At 42.0% G+C, this 13,199-nt stretch overlaps 1 long non-coding RNA gene across 1 annotated transcript in view; it reads left to right on the top strand.

Moving 5' to 3' along the window:
* Window positions 1-524: 524 nt before the first annotated feature.
* The window catches only part of LOC145293320 (uncharacterized), a 44,988-nt gene continuing 32,313 nt past the window's right edge, over window positions 525-13,199 (top strand). Inside the window, exon 1 of the long non-coding RNA XR_013869714.1 lies at window positions 525-1,356. This is a non-coding gene — a long non-coding RNA (uncharacterized LOC145293320). The remainder of the gene's footprint in view (window positions 1,357-13,199) is intronic.

Raw genomic sequence — 13,199 nt, 5'->3', positions numbered from 1 at the left:
AAGTGTTCTGCAGATTGTGTGTAGGTGGGTCTGGTGGTTGAATTGTGACGAACCAACCACGTATCTGCGAGAAGCGAGTTTTCTTCTGTTTTTTTTTTTTTTTTTGTCTTTTTCTTTCTCTACGGTTATTACAGCCAAGAAATCCCTCTCTTCTAGAGGTGGGCGGTGCAGGGCAAAACTGACTATTTCCTATCTTTGTTCCTGATTTTTGCCTACTACATTTTGCTACAGTGTAGCACTGTAGCAAGCACTGTAGCATTAGCAATGACTGTTATTCAATTAAGAATCCTACTACTAGTCTACTTGATAAGCGGAAATGTACAGCTTTCCTAGTTTGGATTTCAAAGAGGAGATAATCCATTTTCATAACAATCTTGAAAACATTCCTCTTGCGTACCGCTCAAAACACAACAACAAAACGAAAATCTTATTGTAAAATAAAACTTTATTATAAATGTTAAAATTCGTTTTCGCCATTATGCTGATTCTGACACCATTTAATATTCTTGTTTACGGTGAGACCTTATCAACCTCACCTGTAACACCGTGAAAAATAGTAAAATGTATACAAAAAAAAAAAAGTAAAACAAACAAACGAGTGTATTTTATAAGTTTAGGATTCTGCAATGATTTAACACATTTTGCCATTTAACGTTTAATATAATAATAGCTATTTACTCAAGAGTGCAGTGCACTTGCACTGTGCCTGTGCACTGTCACCTGAAAAAAAAAGGACGAGTGGTGGCACCTCATCTATTACTTTTCTTATTAAAGATGGAGTTAATGCCTGGGATAGTGCAACTCATGAAAAGTCGTTATCTCGCCATACTGGTTATAGGAGCTTTTTTTTTTTTTTTTTTTTTTCCTCATATTTGGCTTTGAACTTCCGTTCTCATCTTGGTGTTAATCCAAATAATAATGAAATGTTCACTCTTGAAAAATATACCTGATTTTTTATCTTCATATATTTTTATATCTTTTTTAATAAATTGTACACACAAAAGTGAAAAATATAAACTTACATTTGATAAGAAAACAATTCGACACACTGGACTAATGAACAGACATTTTTACATGAGGAACGAAGTAAACATTACACCGATTTACAATAGCTTATATTCATTGTTCTTTAGCAGTTGATTTTCTCTTTAAATAATTTCACGTTTAAATCGTGTTTTTCATCTTTTAATTTTAATTCTTTTGCATTTTCATATCTTTCTGAATGAACTGAACACACAAAAGTTGTATCAATTTACTAAAGAAATGCTTAGAAACAAAGCAATTTTTCTGTTTGAACACAAAAGAACGGACAAATTCATCCTGATTCTCTTTCGTATTGAATTTCTGAAATTAAAGGTAAGTTTTTTTGTTGTTTTTTTTTAAATTTTATTTTACTCACAGTTAAACAAAACCATTTAATAACTCTTAAATGTCCGAGAAGGGCATGTTGGCATTGCAGTCGTATCAGCTATTGGAAATTAGTTACTTAAGGAAACCTCTAAGTGTATCAGAATTTTGGGGGAATTTTTGACATCCCTAACATGAAACTGCGAATAAAATATTTTTAAAAAACTCGTAATTTCTCTTTTAAAAGTGAGTTGTTTATTTTCTTTATGGAATATGCAGTCAATCAACAGGCAAACATTACTGCTCACATAAATTCTTCTAACTGCTTTTTCCGCTTCTCAAACGTCAAATGATTTCTCCTTCCCCTCCCACCGACAAGTGACCTGTTTTTATAAGGCACGCGCACGTGATCTCGCAAGACTTCGTTCACTACAAAACGTCATGCCCGCCATGATGGATTCTTTCTTTCTTTCTCGACGCGTGTGACTCACAAGACAGACAGACAGACATGAGGACGTTTGTACGGTAAGCCATTTTCCCCACACTCCCCCCTGATCTCATGATCATAGAGATGGCAAGGAGGTAGTGATCGATTTTGCCGGGTGCTTCTTCGAGGGGGGACGACACACGCCTCATCTTCACTTGTGCTTTCGTCTGTGGTCTGCAGATCGAGCATCTCTGTCTCATCTGGGAGGCTACTACTCTCTATGTCTTCTGGGAGGCTACTAATCTCAGAGTCACTGTCTGATGGTGGTGCTGCAATCCAGAGTGATGCTTCGCTAGATTCTGACTCTGATTCGCTCATGTCGTCTGGTGATGGTTGCATTACTAACTATATGTCTTTAACATGACGGGGCATGCCATCGACCCTGATTATTTCAGTGACTCGCCTGACTCTATACCTTGTCGTGCACTTGCCTTGCGGATTTTTGATCCACACAACATCCTCTTTCCTAACTCTCTCTCTGGCTACTTCCAGTTCAGGGGCAGGGGGTTCATCTCTATGCCCTTTACCCGACGTGATACCTATGCAATGTATCAGCCGGCGCCATAGAGGGCGAAACATCATCTTTTGGGGTTACATTGTACAAATAAACTACCTCAAACACTGTGCAGCATGATCTAGCCATGATTGTTTTGACGGTTCGATGATTCCATTCAATGATCCCATTTCCACTAGGTACATGGGCGTATCGAAACCTCAGATGTATTCCCCAGCTGTCAGTAAACTTCCTAAACTGCTCACTGGTAAATGCAGCACCATTGTCAAGTAATATCTCTGTTGGAGGTCCACGTTCAAGGAAAATATTATTTAGTTGACGGACAATAGTGACTATCTTATCGACACAGCATATGCCATATGGCAAACCTTGATGGACCGCAATCGATGAGAGTCAGGAAATCCTTGCCATTGTGGTGAGTAATGTCTATCACTAGCCGGCTCCAGTGGTTCTTAACTTCCAACTTCCCCTTTTCCAAGCAAATGGGTGCCGGGTCAATGGACTGGCATTCCACGCAGTTTTATACCACTTCCATGACGTCTGCCCTTTGCACGCCTGGTTCAACCAACTTAGCGAAATATAGGGTCCGCTTGACTCCAGGTGCCCGCTTTGTTGGTGGATTTCCTTAATCCGATTAGATTGACCAAGGATCATAGATGAGGCACAGGGAGGTTGCGTAGGTTCAACAGTTCTTTTTATGACATCAAGCCATCTTTGAGGCACCCTTGTTAAACAATCTGCCTTATTTATGCTGGATCTGACCAGGGACACCTCCATTGATAGTGCATATTCATTCACCAGGCTCATGATTGTGTTGAGCCGTCGACGGATGAGCATCTTACTCATTGTTTCGGTTCACACTCTAGCCCGTCCAGTAAGAGTGTCTGAAATCCACTTATGGACGCAAGCAGAATCTGTGAATAGTTGTAGGGTGGTTGTCTTCCAAAGGATTGCCAAGTTTATTCCCTTGATCACTGCATAGAGTTCTGCCAGGTTCATGAGTTGAGAGTCTTTTTCTGGGCGCAACCAGCAAGCGTCTTCCACTACGGCTCCATCATGGACTAACAACATGCCAATGGCAAGAGAGCTTGCGTCAACCCATACACTACAGTCCTGGCTGTCAACACATTATCTTCCCCATGCTGGATCTTCTTTGTGCACTCTAGTGAGGACCTCTCTGACCATTGTATTGAGAGGGGCGTCATAAATTTTGTCATCCCGTCTGGTGGTGATGTCAGAGGCTCTCTGTTTGATGAATGCCACTGCAATACGAAGCCAGCTACCCACAGGAAGGTACCCAACCAACTTTCTGCACAATGAAAATACGTTCCGTCGCGTGAAAACACAGGCATACCTGGGATTTCATTGCCTCGCTTCCAACACAGGACATTATCTTCTTCCCAGACCTGCAAACCGAGCACTCTTGCACTGTCCCAAAGCATTTCTGGTTCCTTGCTGAGAAGGCCAAAGTTGTGAAGATGTTCTTTTATGTGTGTTGCAGGCACAATTTCTTCATCCACATACACATTGTCAATATATGCAGATGTTGTCCGCTGAATGCGCTCATCCTTAGTCAATATAGCGTCAACAATCCTTTGTATAATTGATGGTGCCACATTAAGTCCAAACCCCATGCGGGTTAAGCAATACCTTTCTCCCTTGATGAGTACCGTTTGATAGGGCCATAGTGACTGGTGGACATGCACTTGAAGGTATTCTTTACAAAGATCCAGCACAGATACATTAGATCCTGCTTGGCGCCATTCCCTCAACTTCTCGGTACATACATCTGCGCGGGCTGTAAAAGGATTTATGTGCTCATTTATTTCCTGATAGTTGAGTACCGGCCTCACCTTCTGTTTATTATGCTGGATAACCGCCATTAACGGGATCAGACACTGGGGGGCCCAATTCCTTCTCTGGATAGGGAACTAGCCATCCATTTTTTATCCACGTCTTTAGTTCCTTATCGTATTCTCCATGAACTCTAGGGGGAATTTTATATTCCGAAACCCTATTGTACAACTTCCTGGGTGGCTGCTCGTCCGACCATTTCCAAGGAACTGTCCAGGATCTCGTACACTGGTCGAATTCCACATGAAAGTCAGGCTGTTCCAGTTTCATGGATGCACCCAGAGCAAGTTAGAGAAATGTGCCTCATCCTCACTATCAATACGGATACCACACAATTCTTTGATAACATCCATTCCTAAGAGCAGGTCATAACCAAGAAGGTCCCCGCTTACAACCAGGGCTTGTACAGTTATTATAGGCCCATCACCGACATGTGTACGAATGACACTAACTCCACAAGAGGCTAGCGTGCCCCTGCCGACTGTCAGTACTGGAATCCTCTTCATGACACATGCGTCACAGCATGCCTTGCGCATGAGATTCTGCATGAACCCTGTGTCTACAAGCGCAAAGTGTTCACGCCCGTTCACACGCACTCTCACTGTGGGTAGCGCCCTATTTGTCAAGGATCTGGGGAGAATACTGGCGCTATAGTTTACTCCTCTTGTCTGTTTACCAGACAACTCCTTGCTACGTAACCTAGCTTGCTGCACCAGTAGCAACGCATGCGTCTTGGCGTTTCCTGAGCAGACGTGTCCTTTACACTGCTTCGGCTTCAGCAGTCCCTAGAAAAGTGTTTTTATGAGGCATGCGCATGTGATCTCGTGAGACTTCTTTCACTACAAAAGGTCATGGCCACCATGATGGACGCTTTCTTTCTTTCTCAACACATGTGACTCACAGGACAGGCAGACACGAGGACGTTTGTATGGTAAGCCATTTTCCCCACAGAATGTACTTCCAAAATAAACTATTAAAGTTGTTTAAAAAATAATAGAAATATTATTTTTTATTTTTTTAAAAACAGTGTTTACAAAGTGCTAGCGCGCCTTCATGCAGCCATTTTTTTAACGTAATGAAATCAATTGAATTTTACGAGTTTTTTTTCAATTTTTAAACTTTAAAAATCTATCAAACTTTTTCTATTGGTTAAATTTTTACGATATTTTCAGGGTCAATGTGAAATTTTATGCTCTTTTCAATGAACTGAATATAATATTTTAGACAAATGTTTTTTTTTTAAATTCACCCCCCCCCATTTTTAGATGTCTATTTAAATTTTAATAATTTATGTAACAAAGTTTTATACATCACAAATTGAAGATAAAAGATCAATAAATAAAATATTCAAATTTAAAACAAAAAAGAAGTGCTTTTTAGAAATTTACCTGTAAAGTTCAAAGGTTAAAACCTTTTTTTAAAACCACTTTTTTTTAATGAAACCTTATAATCTTCTTATATTGCAATTCTTATTTTTATTTCATTCGATGTTTTTTTTTTTAGATATTAAAAAAAATCACTCCATAAAGTGGAAATTAAATATATTAAATCAAAAACTTGTGTATTTTTTTGAGAAAAAAAAGTCAACTGTTTTTTTTTTAAGGCAAAAAATTATAAGTAAAATGTGACTAGTTTTCAGGTATGAAGGCACAAGTTTCTTTATGCGCAAGGCTAGACAGCTAACGCGAACATGCGGTTTTTACTGCCTCTGTCCATCCATTGTTCAAACAAGGACAAACGGCGACTTCCGGTTTTCGATGACAACGTAAAAATGCTGCAATATCGCGCGTTTCTTCAAAACAGTCGTTTTAAAAATTCTTTTATTTAAAAAATAAATGGAATTTAAAATATAAATATGGATAAATTCTGAACAAAGAAGAATGGAATTTAACATTCAATAGTATTTTTTATAGGTAAGCGAATTTTTCGAATTTATATCGATTTTTTTATAATCGAATTTGCATTATTTTCTTCCAATGTTTTTTAAAGAAAACCGATTAAAAAAAACAAATATTGCATAATTTGCTATTAAACCTGTTATTTTTTTAAATTTTCGTCTTTGCTCCTTTAATTGAAAAAAAAATTAGGGTTTCAATTACATTTTTCAAGTAGTTATAAGCTTGTAAATATAGAAATGTTAGAAATGTGGACATCTTCCATGAGATGCTTGTGGTTTCTGTGAAGAATCTATCCTGTTGGGGTCACAACAATGTCAAATCATAGTTCAGTGCAGGCTTCTCTGACGGCTGGAGTCCATCTTTTCATGTCCTAGTCATGTACTCGTACAAATTGTCCTGTGATTATGAAGATCCTTAGTCTGTTTATCATGTTTTTTTGCGACAACTGTCTCTGTAGTTGGCGATCCTGAATTTCCACTATTTGGAATTTTTTTTTATTACATTTTCACCCAAATAAGGCACATTGCCACTTTGATGTAGGGGTTTACTATCAGGTACATAAGCAACAGGGGTACTATGTAGGGAGTTGGGCAGCAAGATGTCGGCTCACATTACATTTGAACTTCTGCATGTCAGTACAAGTTGGGAAGCAGGGACTTGGAAGGGAAACCCAAAGTCTAGTGGTTCTGGGGGAAAAACTACTGGACTAGACGGCTCTCTTATATCTAGGGATATCTACTGTGAAGGGGTGGGATTGAGCTGCTTGTCGGGTTTGTCAGGGGTATTTACATCGAGGTGGTACAAGTGCTTGCAGTTCGTCGGAACATTCACCGTTAAAATACTTGTAGAACAGGCAGAGGGAAACAACATTTCATCGATGGAACAGAGGTTGAAGCTTAGATGACAGTTACGGACCTATCAAGTTGGCAACTATCTATTGAACCTTGTCTAGGTGCGAGAGACTAGTAGCAGATGCACCAGCCAAAATATGACAACAATACCCTATACATGGGCGAATGGTGGCTTTATAGAGATACAGGATGCTTTCGAGTGTTAGTAGTTTCTAGCATGGTAGAGAGAACCTACCTTCTTCGCAGCGGTTCTGGCAATGCTCTCAATATAATTGTTCCAACTCATGTTTCCTGTGAACGTAAGGCCAAGGAGTTTAATAAAATACTTTCAGATGAAGAGTCTTTAGCCATTGCTATTGGTAGTAGAGAAGGTTTCTTGTAATTATTGAAGGAAACTAGTTTAGTCTTGGCAGCATTGAATGTGACCATCTATTTTTGTCATTATTCCACTACAGATCAGAGGTCATCCTCTAGTGTTTCTGCCATTTCCTTAGATATGTGTTCATCTGTTTTCCTGTCATGTCGGTTATAGAGCGTGGTGTCATCAGCATATATACCCATCTCAGAAACAGTTTTGTCAGGAAGGTCATTTATGAATATTAGGAATAATAAAGGTCCAAGGATAGACCCTTGAGGCACTCCCACATTTATATCATATTGTTTATTTGTATGACCGTCAAGGACAACCTGGATTTTTCTCTTATCTAAGAAAGATTTAATTATGTTAAGTATTCGTCCAATGATACCATATGATCTTATTTTCCTGAGAAGACCTTCATGCCATACCCTGTAAAAAGCCTTAGATATATCTAGAGCTACCGCTCTACCCTCCCCTGCTTTGTCCAGTGAATGGTATATACGCTCAGAGATTACAGTTAGGATGTCTGCTGTGGAACGGGCTTGCCTATATCCATATTTTTCGTTGGTCAGAAGTTTAGCATCTGTAAGGTGATGGACTAGAGCTTGGTTAATTATGAACTCAAATATTTGGGCGAAAAGTGGGAGAAGGCTAATAGGGCGATAATTTACTGGGTCAGTTCTTTCGCCAGAATTCTTAAAAACTGGTACCACAGAAGCAGTTTTCCAGCAGGAAAGCAAGATTCATTAAGGCATTTGTTGTAAAGTTTGGAGAGAACTGGAGCTACTTTTGCGGAGCACTTTTTTAATAGCACAGCTGGGATGAAATCAGGTCCACATGCTTTTGAAGTGTCAAGATTTTTTCTAATAGCATACACCTGAGACGGGGTGATTTTCAGATCGTCTGTGAGGTCTGTTTGCAAAGGAAAGTCAGGGAGAGGGCAGTTAGCAGGGTCCAGTGTGGAGTTGGAGGCAAACCGACTGCCAAGCATGTTAGCATTCTTGGTTGCTGAGCAAACAACCTCATGATTGTTGGTTAGTGGGAGAATTGTTGATTACCCATTATTGACTACACTGTTGTAGATTTTCCAGAAGTCACGGGCTCCAAATTTCTGTGCTTCGATGCATTTTTTGGTAGTTTCAGTAAATTTTCTCTTAGCTGTCGCTATTTTTTTCTTGACGTTACTTCTAGCTTCTGTCTGTTTGAACTGGACTTATGTTGGTTAAATCTGCGGTACGCATGTTGCCTTTGCGCGATGGCAGCTGCACAAGTAGAAGTAAACCATTGGGAAGGGTGGTACTGCTATAAAATTTCCACGTGGAAACATGTGCTTCAATTGCCATTTTGCACCAATCAGTGGTCTCATTTACAAACTCTTCAGCAGCAAGAGAAAAGATATTTCTCCATGGGGCATCTCTGATGAGATCCCTGATGGCTTCCTAGTCAGCCTTTTTATAATATCTCGTTGTTTTGAGCACTGGCTCTTCAGTTTTGGCCCTAGAGTTTAGGGCGATTTCAACCATTATCACTGCATGATCAGCGTTCCCAAACGGGTTGTGGGCATTTGATACACAATCATTGGAAACTATGGTCAGAAACAGATCTAGAAATGATGCGTGTTGTTCTCACTGGTCTGGGAAACGGGTTGGAAATGTAACAATCTGTGATAGGGAATGAGATATAGTGGACATTGAAGTAGTGGACATTGAAGTCACCAAATACTTGTGCACTAGTGTTGAGGGAAACTGCTGTATCTATGCTGTCAGAGACTTTGCTTATTAGAGTGCAGTCCTGGGTCGAAGGAGAGTGGTAGAGAAAATAAAAGTAGCTAATGTTATGTTGCATGTTAACTCTAAAGCACATAAATGCTTGGTCATCCAATTCTAGTTTTGTTTCTCTAGTCAAGGGAAGGGTGTTTCGAATATAGAATCCGAGTCTGTGCATATGTCTGTCAGAATCGTTACAGCAGAGTGGGTACTTTCAACAGTAATCAACATAGGGAAGTAATTAATTTCATTAAGGCTGAAAATGTCAATAGCAACAATTTGCCATGGTCGTACGGGGATCTCGTAGGTTTCAGCTGTTTGAAACTTTTACAGTTCTTGACATATGGCGCATTGCTGTATTATAATGTCGATGTTATTAATGCTACGCCAGAAAATAGATTTTGGCACTTAGTTTACATTTTTCACTTTCTTGGATCCCATAATATAACTTTTCTAATATCTCTAGCTGCATTGTTTTAGGGATATGTGTTTTGTTTTTTTGTAGCAATGCATCATTCTCAAGAGAGAACTCATCTCGATAAGACTAGTATATTTGTGGTCACTTTTAACTTCAAATGAATAATCGTAAATATATGTTCTGTAGTGAAGTAGAAAAAAAAGAAATTAAAAAAAAATATATGACACAGCTGTTCCTTCCAAAAGGTCGAGCTCTTCAACGTCCCAAAATAATTCACCGTCACAAAAAAAATTTGCCGTCACTTCTTCCAACCGTCGTTTCACTCTCTGCGCTCTTCACCCCTGCTTAAAAAAAAGTACCGTTTATATGCTGCCCATTTCTCCACTTATGCAAATTGACTATCAACCAGAGCCATCTAGTTTTCCATTTCTCCAAACAGCCAATTTGCAAAGGGGGATAACTCAAACCACACAGAGCCATCTAGTTTTCCATTTCTCCAAACAGCCAATTTGCAAAGGGGGACAACTCAAACCACACGCCCCCTTGATCTACACGATCATCACATGTCAACCTATCACGTAGTCGCTCGACCAACATGGCGGCCGTCTCTCTTGCTGCGATCTCCGCGGAGCCTCTTCGTGAACATCGCTACTTGGCTCGACGTCACTGTCTTCCTCTGATGACACCACTATCGGCCGCACATCAGGATGTGTCGAGGGATGCCGTCGATAGATACATTGTTCGGGGATTGGACACTTGTCACAATGCCCCTCCCCCAGCGTGTGGTACAGCGAGCATCAGGCAGTTTGATCCAAACTTCCTCGGCCACTTGTTCAGTCGCTCGCTTCTCGCCTTCCTCCGCGGGTACCTGTGCAGTTCGGGGATGCTGCCACTCATACTTGAAGACTGCCCTCTGCGGCACTGACTCCACTTTTTGCCCTGACTTTGGAGCCATATTATACCAGAAGACAGCTTCTGGCGGCAAAATCTGGCCCCTTTCAGCTATAGCCTTAATGGTCCTGTGATGCCGCTCCACAATTCCGTTTCCACCTGGTCTATATGCAGCCTTGAAATAGCGCCGCACTCCCCACTTATCCAACACATTCTCCATGACAGCTGAGCGAAAGGCAGTTCTATTGTCCATTAGCACTTCTGTCACTGGACCCCTCTCCAAAAACAACTCTTCCAAGACCTTTGAAATTTCACCTGCATTTTCCGCCTTGATCTCCCTCCAAATGGCTACTCTTCGTGGTCCACAGTCGACCATTGACAGATACAGCCTCTGTCGATAGTGCGTTACGTCTATCGCCAACCTGCTCCAGTTCTCTGCCACCTGAACCTCACCAGCTTCGTGTCTACTCGGTGCAGAGTCTTTTGATTGACACCGGCTGCATCTCTCAACCACTGTCCTAACGGCCTCGTTTGTGATTCTGGGGTCCACCTTCCTGGCCAAGAACAAGGTTCTATCCACTCCAAAATGGTGCATGTCATGCAAATCCTTCAGAGTGTCTTCATTCAAACAACATATTGCAACAGCCGCCTCATTCGGCGCCTTTAGCCAGGTCTTCTGCACCGTCGTCATTACATCTGCTCTGTTCTTCGCTGAAGGAACGATAGTGACCCTAAGTTGAAGATCAAATTCCCTAATCAGCTCCCTTAACATCATCAATCGACGCTTTACTAGCATCTCGGCAGCGCCTTTTGTCTTCACCCTCCTTTCTCCTGTAGCTTCGGACTGGATCCAAGAGAACACAGTGGCTGAGTCAGTCCTCACCTCAACATTCTGTAGCCCCCATTTCAAGGCTAAGTTGATGCCTTTCATAACCGCATCCAGTTCCGCCACATTTATGTGAGCCACGTTGTCCTTCTTCCGCAACCAAGCAGCATCTTCTGCAGTAACACCACCTATCTCCAAGGTGAAACCCACTGCTATACAGCTTGCATCACACCATACAACACCTTCTGCAGTGTTGGGTACATGCCAAACACCTCTCACTGGATCCTCCCTCTTCACCTCTGCAATAATCTCTCTCATAATGTCCACAGTCTCTTTATCAACTCCATCCTCCCACTTCGCTCCACTAGCTAGCCTTTTGATATAACTACATGCAGTCCGTAGCCATCCTGCAATAGGGTAATGGCCCACCAGTCTTCCGCATATTGAGAAGAGTTCTTGCCTACTCAATTTTTCCGACACCTCTGGGATCTCATTTCCCCTCTGGAACACTAACCGTCCTATCTGGTCCTTTCTTAGTTGGAGCCCTAACACAGCTCCTTCCTCCAACGAGTCCAGGTGTTTTGCAATTAACCCAAGCTGTTGAGGTGCTTTACTACGTCCTCCGCAGTTGTTACCGTCTCATCCACCAAAATATCATCAATGTAGGAACTGGTGGCTCTTCTGACTGCATCCTCCTTGCTTAGCACCGTTTTGAGGATCGCTGCCATGATTTTTGGTGCAGAATTCAGGCCAAAACCCAACCTAGTCAGGCAGTACGTTCACCCCTTGTATCTGACCAGCTGGTATTTCCAGAATTCCTGTGAAATGTGGATCTGTAGGTATGCAGATTTTAAATCCACAATCGTCGCAGCCTTCTGAATCTGCCTCCACTCTCGCATGGTCTCTCCGCACACGTCCATCACATCGCCTCCCGTGTGACACGCAACGTGTACGTTCAGCTCCCTGAATTCCAGTACTGGCCAAACTTTTTGTTTTGTGGGCTGAACAACCGCCATTAACGGCAGCACACCTTCCACCTTCTCTGTCCATGGTCTTAAAATCCCCTCTGTGATCCATTGGTCCACCTCCTTCTTAAATTCAACTCTTGTGCCTCCTCGCAATGTATGCTCGTAGCATTCCACTCTGTTGTTTAGTATGGGAGGTTCTCCCTTCCATGCTCACTTGACTGTCCATTTCTCACCATCAAAGTGTGCAGAGAAATCTTGGTCCTCTCTCGTGCAACTTTTGTCTAACCCGACCGTTCCTGTGACACCTTTTTCGAATTGCACACCTGCAGCCCCTTGATGTCCTCCAAATCTCACGGAGTTCCTATATACCGTAACGCACCCTAGTCAAGCAATTGCGTTCATCCCTAGCACCACATCGACACCCGTGACAATTTTGTTAATAACAATCGCCTGGATTGTTAGTGACATCCCACATACGATCAACTGAACGATACTTGTGCCATTGCACTTCACCTCTCTGCCGTCAACTGCCGTAATGCTGCTGGTTCCATTGCATGTGTCAACCATGTCTTTGGTGACAATTGTTGAAGTACAGCCCGTGTTGACAAGGGCTTTTGCACTTCGTTCATTTAGGGTCACCTCTACTTGTGGTGACATACCCTGAAGCGCCTTCATCGAATAAGTGGGGTAGCCACCGGCGCAGTGGCTTCCCCCTGTTTCGTGTCCCTGGGAACAGAATCTGCTGATGTGGCTGACTTCCCCACAGCGGTAACACGTGACTTCTGGCTTTGGCTCTCTGCACTCCCTCGCCATATGGGGGCCTTGGCATCGGTAGTATCTGCCAGAGAACCTGGGTCTCTTTCACAGTCCTCTCTGCTTTTCGTCCTTCACAATTTCCTGCTGCAGTTTTCTTCGTTGAGCGACAGCTACGATTCCCTGCTCACTCTCTTTTTTCCTGGCCAGCATCCTAGCCTGTGCAATCAACTCCGCCACCTCCATAGTATTTACACCGGGCAGTTGC

This window comes from Euprymna scolopes, chromosome 14, assembly GCF_053919585.1.
Source record: "Euprymna scolopes isolate OS-2025 chromosome 14, ASM5391958v1, whole genome shotgun sequence".
In the NCBI taxonomy this organism is placed as follows: domain Eukaryota; kingdom Metazoa; phylum Mollusca; class Cephalopoda; order Sepiida; family Sepiolidae; genus Euprymna; species Euprymna scolopes.
This window is presented reverse-complemented; position numbering and strand designations above follow the sequence as displayed.